Source organism: Choloepus didactylus, chromosome 20 (genome assembly GCF_015220235.1).
Source record: "Choloepus didactylus isolate mChoDid1 chromosome 20, mChoDid1.pri, whole genome shotgun sequence".
NCBI classification, from domain to species: Eukaryota; Metazoa; Chordata; class Mammalia; order Pilosa; family Megalonychidae; genus Choloepus; species Choloepus didactylus.
This window is the reverse complement of record NC_051326.1, coordinates 44,181,195-44,191,950: the sequence shown is the minus strand read 5'-3', so window position 1 is coordinate 44,191,950 and position 10,756 is coordinate 44,181,195. Positions and strand designations below refer to the sequence as shown.

Sequence of the window (10,756 nt, the reverse complement as noted above, 5' to 3'; positions counted from 1 at the left end):
CAAGAATCAATGCTACTGGGTTGTAGTTCAACAGTTTCAGGTATTTCCTTCTAGCTATTCCAATACACTAAAACCTAAAAAGGGGTATCTATATAGCACATAAGAATGCTTTCTAGAGTGACCTCTCAACTCCACTTGAGATCTCTCAGCCTCAGCTGACTTTTTAACCTCTGTTGATCATGTCCTTTAAGACAACTGTCTCAGGAGAAGACCTTTAAATAGAACCAAAGAACCCAAGGAATAGAGAGCTAAGAATATCTTTTCTAATCTTAAAGCTGCTGAGAGGAAATGTCTTATTTAATAGATTCATGTCTAGTATTTTCAATGTGCTGTAAGACTGGCCTAAAACGTATTTTAAAATAACTCATTTTCCTAAGATCAGCAAATCCTAATAACAAACCCTCCTAAAATATTTTCCTTACAGTTTAGTAAGGAAATACCATACAATGGGTCGGCTTAGCAACAGGAACTTATTGGCTCAGATTTTGAGGCTAGGAGAAGTCCAAAATCAGGTTATCAGTAAGGCCATGCTTTTTCCTTGAAGACTGTAGCATTTTAGGGCTGATTGTCGTGGCTCCTTAGGTCCTTGGCTTTTCTGTCACATGGCAATGCACATAGTCATGTCTTCTTTTTTTCCTGGATTCTGTTGACTTCTACCTTCTGCTCTTCCAAGTGGCTTTCTATCAGAAAGCCTCCAGTAATAAGATTAAGGCCCAACCTCATTCAGTTGAGCCATAGTTTAAAAATAACATGTTCAAAAGGTCCTATTTACAATGGGTTCACACCCACAGGAATGGATGAAGAACATGGTTTCTTTCTGGGGAACATAATTCAACCTACCCCACTTACCTACCATTAATTATTTCCCAGCCACTGTACTCTTCATATATTAGCTATGATTTACATATAGTAAAAATCTGCGAGGAAAGAACTTATCACAAATCATTCAAGCTTTAAGGGCACTTAATTAGTTTTATGACATTGTGCATGTCATATATCAACTTTGTTTTTACTGTATAAAATAAGATGATCCCTCAGGGGTCTAGCAGTTCTAAAATTCTGACTTTAATTAAATTACTTGTAGGATACAGAGATTTGGGGAGCAGTCTAGCATCTATGAACACATCTGTTAAGTGCGTTGACCAGGTTACAGATAACCTGGTCATTCTTTAGTTGTCATTTTGGCTTGCCTACATTCTTGTTAAAGATATTTTCATTCAAGTTTCTTCCTTCAGTTGTAACTGTAACAGTATTTTGTCTCCTTTTAAAATTATAAAATAAATAAATAATGCTCTTGGGAAAATATCCAACAGCTCAGAAGGGAGACAAGTGAAAAATAAAATTTCTCTTCTTCGCATTTCCCATGTTTCTACACTTTCACAAAACCACTATTGTTTTTTGTTTATACTACAAAGTTCCTATGCATAGCCAAGCACATGCATATATTTCAGAACCACAAGTGGGCTCATTGTATATCGATGGTATTTGAGTCTAAGAACCAGTATCTATTCAAATAGACAAACAAAAGTGAAGCTATTCAGTTATAGCATTATTTCTTTGGCTCTGACAAACTCGAATTCTGGAACACATGTACATTGGAATGGAACAGGGGAGAAATCAACGCTTCCTGTTAAGAGACAAGCTTAAGAAATTGCCTTGGAAATGTACGTTAATTATGTTCAAACGCCCCACACTTGGCAGCTGAAGTCTGGGGATCCAGGAACCCCGTCCCCCCGCCCTCACCCCTGTTGGCACGATCGGTTTGCAAAGGCTAACGGATGATGCTCTCAGGGGACGCTCTTCCCAGAGTCCCTCTCCCCACCTGTGCACACACAGCTCGAGGCGAGCAGAAGCAGAGGCAACCAGGATCTGGGATGAGTAAGCGTCGGGGGCCGAGCGCTCCTCCCGCCCAGCTCGCGAGGAGGGCACTCGGCGCCGATCACGTGACCTCTCAGGAATGCGGTGGACGCGAGGGCGGAAAGGGCGCCCCTCGCGGTCTCTCCCCGCCCTGCTGCTGGTCCTGCTCCAGCCGCGGCCGAGAAACAGGCAGGCGAGGCGGCCAATGGGCTCTCGGGACGACCCCAGGCCACCAATCGCAGAGCCCTGAAGTAGAACAAGGCTGCCTCCTGGGCTGACTTGATCCGAAGATACATCCAAAAAAATAACCAGCCGATAACTGAGGCGGCGGCTGGCGCGGCGCTGCAGGAGGGAAGGCGAGGAAGTCTCCGGGCTTCCCCGGGGACGGAGGTCGGTCATCCTCGGGGGAAACCGAAGCCGCGCGCGCTGGGGGGCTCTGATGGTGAGTGCCGAGACTGTCGGAGCGGGGGCTCCCGGAGGCATCCCAGCCTCCCAACAGAAAGTGCAGAGGGGAAAGTCAGTGACGTGTCGAACTTACTTTGGGCGGAATATGATTGGAGAGGATGGGGATCTTTTTAAAGAAAGCACTGAAAATGCCTATTTCATGGATACGAGGAGTTCCCCTCCCCCCTTTGAATTTTTTGCACTTCTGCCCAACTTCTCCGCTGTACATACCTAAAGCTAACAAGTACTTAAATTCCAGATTGCCTCCCCGAGGTTTCGCTGGACTGTGAAATAACAGTTTGGCGGAATGTTTTCTGTCATCCACAGACTGCAAATAACGTGGAACTCAAGGGCACCGTTAACAGTTTTCCATTGTTCTTCATCGGCTCCCATCAGGAAAATGTGTCATGAGCAAATCCTTCCCTCTGGGCGTAGCTCTGAATCTCAAGTGGTGCTTGGAGTGCGTTGTTAAAACCTGTGTAAATCACTTAAGTTGCATGATGAATAATACGTTTTTTTAAATGTGGGGAACAGTCATTTATATTTTCCTATAATGATAAAAATACTTGGCCTCCTTTAAGATGAAGATAATTACTAGGTTAAAAAAAAAAGTGTTTTTTCCTTATACCCCAGAGTGGGAAATTAAACTAGATCTGTGAGCTGGTTGGCTAGCAGGTGCCTTATTCATTCCCACTTGGCACCATAATTCCCCCTTCTCTGGAACCCTAAGTTTTGAATGTAAAAATCTGAATAAGGGCATAGGCTTTTAATAGGTTGTTACAGTTCTTTGAGAAAGCAGTTGACGTGTAGGTGCAATCTAATATTCGTTTCAGTTACTAACTTTTGCTAGCGGTAAATGTTCTCATTAACTCAAAACACAGTGGGCTTTTATTCTATTCTTTGATTGAGTCACAAAGTATAAGTTAAGTGTAGCTGTCAATGTTCTAGATTTCGTGCAAGAGTTGCTTAATTTCCCTATAGTTAGAACATTGTAAGGAATAACATTTTCTCTGCTCATTTATTGCTTAAAAATATATTTTGCACGTTTTTTATGAAATAATTTTTATTAGAAAAGAAAGATTATTTTTGTGGTTTAGCCTTTGTATATTTTAAAAAATACGATTTGCCATTGTAGCTCTAACAGCATATGTTTGGTTAGTTTTAGGATATAATTCAGTGTCCAATGTCTGCAGTTATGTACATAGTAACTTATAGTCAGATATAGACTTCCATTACTTCTTGTCAATAAGGAAGACATTCATACAGGGTGCTATTTTGTAATTGATTAGTCTCTTCATACAGGCCAGTTTTTATCAAAAGAGTTGCAGAAAATTATAGATGAAGTAAAATTCAAAGTTATCCAAAATAACTTTTTAACTTTTTAATGTTAATGCTTGACTTCCTAGCTTTACCAACCTTATCATGTTGATATTTTGACACTCCACATATTCTCTGCAGTTTTTTGGTGGTGAAGTTGGAAGAAAATTATTTGTGAATTTTTCTAGTTGGAGACTTTTTGGTGGCATGAAGAGGGCTTCAGGCTAGGAGATCCAGGTTGAGTTCTGTTCCTGTTTGCCTGATCCTGGGTTAGTCAAATCATCTGTATAAACTTCAGTTCACTCACTTATAAAATTGTTAGGTGGCAATACGTATAAGAATGCATTTTAAACCAAAAACACTACATAAATGAGAGCAAAATAAAAATGCAGTAACTATGGCTGTATTATTCTGGAAGTCATTTAAAAGCATTATCATAATAAAAGAAATAAGAAACCCCTGTTGTGTGATGCATTATTCTTTTATTGCACAACACATAATAGAAAGGGCACAATGAAGAATTCAGATCTCAAGATATTCAGAGCATATTAATGTTTTAATTTCTATGTTATTTATATTTTGCATAGGCAGAAAGGTAAGTGCAGTGAAATAACACAAGGGAAATGTAGCTATTATACATTTATCAAGTAGAATTACAGCTCTCTCAATTAACCAAGCCTTCTGGAATTGTAATTTCAGAAGCTTTTGGAATAATGAGGGGGAAAATTCTGGGAAGATTTGCAATAGAAAGGAGTGTTCCAGTTCCCAGTAGACTTGGCAAGAATCTCAGAGATGAAAGTAGAAGAGTGGTCCACTGGGCCCTTGGATAAATTCTACTGGGGAGTGTGGGGGCGCATAAACAAGGAGTGGCCACTATAGGAGGTAGGGGTTGGGGTCTCCTGTTTGATGGGCAATGGCAGTGAGTGGGGCTTTGCTCATATGGGGACGTTTGCAGCAGTCCTGAGGTCTGTCCAGGTAAAGGCAAAAGTTACATCTGAAACTGGAACTGTACAGGTGGAGAGTTGGAAGTTGACCTTCCAATCTACTACCAATCCCTCCACTCCCAACACACATACATCCCTCCTCGCTTTCCTTCTCGCCTTCCCAATTCCAAGTCAGCCTTTTAAAAGTTGCCAGCCTAGATATTTGTGTTTGTTTATCTCTTTGTTTTTGTGCGTGAACTTTGAAAATTTTGATGATAAAAATGACCAGTTGTCAATACCAGTGTTATTTTCTTTCCTTCCATCATTACCATTTCCTGTTTTTATTTATATAATTAAAGTAGTATATACCCGCTGGTGGAAAATGTTATCTACTAGGTAGATGCTAGGTTATTGATATATCTTATTAAACAATTTTTTAAAATATTTAAAAAATATTTAGCTATGAGTCACCCTTTGATACTAGAAATCATTTTAAAGTAAAATATAGTGTCAGTAGTTTTAATAGTAATGTGGTGTCCTGTGTGAAAGGGAGAAATGGAGAAGTGTATGAGTAAAATTGTTTGCGCGCACATGTAATAAGGCATCACACTCCCATATAGAGATAAGCCTGGCTAAGTTATCTTCCTGCAAAGGGTGCTAGTTAACTAGGTCTGCCCATTCTAGGCACCAAAATCTTGACTGTAGTTAGTCACTTGGGACTCTTGAACTGGGGATTTATGAAGAAAGTAAAACGGGAGTTGAGAATGCCTGCACACATTATAGACTGATAACTATATATAAAAACTATACATATAGAAAAGAAACTTTTCAAAAGCAAGACATGTAGTTCTCCTTGAAAGCATGTGCTTTGCTTTACATTCTTGTAATGGACCCAGGTTGTTTCGAGGCAGGATAGTGTACTAGGCATGTTTTCTAGTTTCCAAGAGCCAGGTCTTTATAGTTTGATTTCATTATTTTTTTTTTAGAAGGCAGCATGGCCATTCATGTTGCATTATTTTTTTTTAGAAGGCAGTTTGGGCATTCATGTTGAAATATAAATACCAAAAGAAAAATTTCAAAATCAAATATATGATTTTTGGACTTCTATTATCTATCGTTGGTATAGGTAATTAAGAGCTGACTCTGGAAGAAAGGCTGAGGAATTAAATTTTGACAAAAATATGCTGTGCAACTTATTTTATTTTATTATTAGTTTTATTTTTCCAAAAGAAAAAATAGAGTAGCGACTAAAGTTTTATTATTTCTGGTTTTCTTTAAGGAACATGAAAAAAAGTGAATTGAAAGAACAGTATTTATGGTAAAGCTGTAAAATGCCTATCTGGGCAAAAGTTTCAAAGTAAGGGTTTGGAAGGCCTTTGTTTTTAAAAAGGTCTCGTTAGGGTTTTCAGCATATCTAATTCATTGGTCAGTCTGTTTAATCAAGTGGTATTTCCAGCTCACTTCAACAGTAGCTTGAAAGTATCTTGCAAATTTGGATATTGCTAAACAATCCTGATTAGAATAATTATGTGGGCCAGTGTAGACACGACCCAAGGAATTTGAAAATTAATAATGAGCAGCGCATTTCAGAATCTCATAGTATGCTGTTTTGTGAGAATCACTGACCTAGGATGGAAAGAATTTGTTAGTGTCTTTTTTGCTCATGATATGTGCGTGTCTGTGCCTGGCTGGGTCAGCTGGATGCAGCTGAACTGTTTCAGAGGCCACACCTGTGGGCTGGAGCTCTGTTTGGGGCAGTCCACCTTGCTGCCTTTCAGGGCCCAGACCTGATTTCTAGCCCTGGCTAGTCTCTTGCAAAAGTGATTAGAAAGTTGGTTCATATTTTACTCTCAAACATTTGATTCAGCAGATCTGTGGGAAGCAGCCCATAACTATGCTGCACTGATTCATGGCCAGCACGTTCCCTGCTCAATCAAAAAACTTCAGCTTACTGTCACTTGTGTGGGTCATCTGTGAATTCAGCCAGAAGCAGCACTTCTTACAGCAATGGTGAGGAGAGATTCTTGTCTCTAAAAGTTTTTGTCCAGCGTTATGTGGAATAGGTCACTTTTCAACTGGAACTAAAATCTGAATTCATGTTATTAGGTTCCAAGCCCTGTAAAAGGACACGCTTCTCCATTTATGGAGCAGAAGGAAAGTTCCAAAGTTGAAGAATGTGATGCAAAATGTGAAGCAAAGACTAGAGCTGCCTGCTGGGAGTACTTCGGGCTTTTCTGTTCCTAAGATAACGTTTAGACATGCATTTCCCTTGATGATTTAAGAGGAAAAAAATGACAGGTGCAGCATTTTGCCAGATGACAAAAATACTTGGAAAACTAATCATAAGTAGTTGTCTCAAGGAAAAGAGATTTATGTTCTTAAACATGTGCAGTCTCTGCAGTAATTCTCCGCCAACAGTAGGAGATTTGGAATTTGGAATGCATATTTTGCTCACTATAAAGAGCCACTTCCATTCTCTATTATGTTTTGTAGGAGACAGCACTGGCAAAAGAGTAGGAAATGTGGTGACATTTTAGATTGCAGTGAAGGACAGGAAGTTGTGTGTGTATACCTATAATCAAAGAAGATTTTTAGTTTCATACGCAAATATATTTTGCAGAAAGTTTATTTTCCCAGTGTTCTTAAGTGCCACTGTTGGCAAGGAGCAGGTCGTTGTGTTCAGTGAGGACCTCTTTCCTGGGAGTGCCTGTTGTCCCAGACAGCCTGGCTTTGAGGACCCTCATGGAGTTGTGGAAACGTCTGTGAATATCTTTTCCCTTGGAGCATCAGACCAGGGAATCTAAATTGACCGAACTGTTAAGTCATCATTTTAGGCCTCGGTATCTCCACTTCTAAAATAGATTTAATGCCCTTTTCTTCCTCATACTTTTTAAAAAATTAAGTTCTCATACTTAAAAAAAAATAAATTCTAAAAAAAAGAAAAAACCTTTTTATAAAGGAAAAAAATGCAGATGTGGTTACATGGCAACCAGTTACATGGTGAGGATGAATATTTGTTTGTATATATTTTTTATTCACACACCATACAATCTATCCAAAGTATACAATCATTGGCTTTCAGTAGAATCACAGAGTTGTGCACTCATCACCACAATCAGTTTTAGAACATTTTCCTTGCTCCAAAAAGGAAAACTCCTCCCCCCTTATATCCCCCGATTATTGACACTTAGCTTGGTGTGGTACCGTCATTAAAATTGATGAGAGAATGTTGAAATAGTACTGTTAACTGTAGACCATAGTTTTGATTAGATGTCTTTTTTCCCCTTATAGCACCCTGTTATTAACACCTTGTAATATTGATATATATTTGTTCTAGTTCATGGAAGAACATTATTATATTTGTACTATTAACCATGGTCATCATCCATAACAAGGTTCACTGTGTTATACAGTCCCATGATTCAGAGGATGATTTATTAATTTGACAAATATTTCATGAGCATCCACTAAGTGCCAGACACTCTTTCATGTCTCAAGACTAGGCAGTGAACAATAAAAATTCCTTGCTATTGTGGGGCTTATGTTCTAGTGTTTAGGAAAAATGCTAAACAAGTTAAAATATGTTTTTTTTTTTTTGGATGATGATCAGTGCAATGGCAAAAATAAAGCAGGAAAAGAGGTTAGAGAGCGCTTGGAGGGGAGGGCTTTGCAACTTTCAATAGGTGGCCAGGTAAGGCCTCACTAAAAAGTTGATATTTGAGTAAAGATCAAAAGAAAGTGAATGAGTGAACCATTCTGACATCTCTGGCAAGAGCATTTCAGGCAGATTGAACAACAAGTGCAAAGCTCCTGAGGCAGGGATGTGCCAGGCATGTCCAAAAAACACCAAGAAGGCCAATGACTAGAGTGGTATAAGCGAAGGAGAGAATTGTAAGGTTTGAAGTCAGAGAAGTGCGAGAGTGACCAGGAGCCATTGGAGGGGTTAAAACTTAGATTTTAATACGACTGTTCTCTTTACAATATTGAGAATAGACTGTAGAGGGGCAGGGCTAGAGGCAGGGAGGCCAGTCATGAGGCTTCTGCAATAACTTGGGAAAAAGCTGATAGTGGTGTGGACCAGCTGGGTTGCATGGAGGCAGTGAGAAATTGTCAGTCAAATTCTGGACATGGTTTGAGTGAACAGCATTTGTTGACTGGTAAGATATTGGGTATCAGGGAAAGAGAAGAAGTGAGCAGGACTCTCAAGTTTTATGTCCTGAGCAAGTAGAAGAATGAGGTTTTCTGGTAGGAGATCAATTGTTCAGTTCTAGACATGCTAAGTTTGAGATGCCTATTAAACATAATAACTGGAGCTATTGAGCAGGCAGTAGATATTACGAGTGTAAAATTCATGTGAGATTTACAGGCATCCAAGGTGGTATGTAAAGCTAAGACTCGTTGAGATCCCCAAGGAAGGAGGTAGAAACATAAAAGGAAAGAGACCTGAGTACTGAACACTGGAGCACTCCAGAGGTTGCATAGGAGGAGGAACCAGAAAAGGAGGCTAAGAAGGAAAGGTCATTGTGGGGAATACTAAAAGAATATGGTGTCCTGGGGACCCAAAAGAGAAACTATTTCAAGGAAGATGTCATTTCAGATTTTGCTGGTAGGTTGAATAAGTCCTGAGTAACAAACATTGGCTATTGCATTGTGTAAGTCACCCCTGATAGTGACAAGAGCAGTGTTGGTGAAGGGCTGGTAGTTATGGTGGGAATGAAAGCTTGGTAGGAGTTGGTTTAGAGAATGAGTGGAGAAGAATTGGAAATGGTAAGTGTGTTGCCCCTTTTCACATTCTTGAACCTACTTATTGCTCAGCACACAGATGCTACAGGTATGGTCTGAAAGCACCTTGTCTCTGTCTGAACCACCATCTCAGGGCATGGTAAACGTAGCCATTCTTGCCATCACTTTTAGGGGTACGCTTGTGGGATTTGTGTTTTTCATCTCTGCAACCTTAGGCTCCACTTTATTAGAAGACCTGGTGACCAGAGATGGGAAAGAGGAATGCTTATACCAGGGAACACAACGGGTTTTCCATTAACCAAAAGCTATGCTTGCCACCTGCTCATTTTGGATTTTTCAGGCCAGTGGACCAATAGGTAACCAGAGAGTTTTCATGTAGGCAGGGATAATTGATCTTGATTACCATGAGCTGCTAGGGTTGCTCATACGCAGTGTGGGTACTTCAGTGAATTCCTTAGATGCCAAATGTACTCCTTATCCTCATACTGGAGTTGCATTCCAGTTTGCTCTTTCTCAAATAAATTTATGTCATTAAATCTGATATGTGATCTTTTATTAAACTATTTCTTACCCTCATGCAAATAATATTCATTAAACTGAAACCTCTTTCAATTTATCAGAACTGTTTTCATTATTAATTTGAAGGATTTCTTTGTTGGCTCGAATAATAGTTTTGGAATATAAGAATAATATTTATTTAATTTTCAGTTCTATTCACAATGTAACAACTACAAACACAGTACATTTTTAAGTTTAATCTGAATTAATATTTTCTCCATCAGTTTCTTAAGTCAAGACAATCAGCAAAGCAATAAATCAAGCTCTGATTTGTAACATTTGCTGTGCATATGCCCACCATGGCCGATTTTAATCTGCCAACGTAATGTCAGTAAACATAGAGCTGGGAAGAGATGTGCTACTGCCCACCATTGTATAATGTTTCCACCATAAAGATACAATAGATAGATACAACCTCAAGAACATAGAAATAATAAAATTTGGTAAAATAATTAGGATGTGTTGAATTTTAAATATTTTTTACCTTTGTTTTTGATATAATTTACTTATAATTTTTTATTAGATGTAATTTAATAAAAATTTAGAAAAGAATAATATAATTTGTTTATTATTAAGTAGGATTTATTTACATTTAATAACAGCTGTGATTAACAACCTGAAAATTTAACCATCAGTTCTCATGAGCTGGTGTGCACCAGCTCCACCACACCACTGACTCCAACCCTTGGGGATAAAAGTCTGTGTTACCCCACCAAGCATGCAACCTAGATTGACTAAAGTGCTGGTTGAGGATGAAGAAAACCAAGAATGTGTGGTGGAAGGGGACATGATTATCGAGAGATGAGTTTATTCACAACTGCTGAGGTTGCCCTATTGTGTGCTCCTTATTGCAGTTGTTTTCCACATTGAGGCTTTTTGATGGGCTGGACTTACCGTGTATTTTGAAATCATCA

The 10,756-nt window shown here is 39.0% G+C and overlaps 1 protein-coding gene across 3 annotated transcripts in view; it reads left to right on the top strand.

Annotated features, from left to right (window-relative positions):
• The first annotated feature begins 2,141 nt into the window (after positions 1-2,141).
• Positions 2,142-10,756, top strand: part of ARHGEF10 (Rho guanine nucleotide exchange factor 10) — a 187,813-nt gene continuing 179,198 nt past the window's right edge. For all 3 annotated transcript variants that reach the window (XM_037812662.1, XM_037812661.1, XM_037812660.1), the window contains exon 1: positions 2,142-2,299. The gene's annotated coding sequence lies outside the window, so the exon portion shown is untranslated. The remainder of the gene's footprint in view (positions 2,300-10,756) is intronic.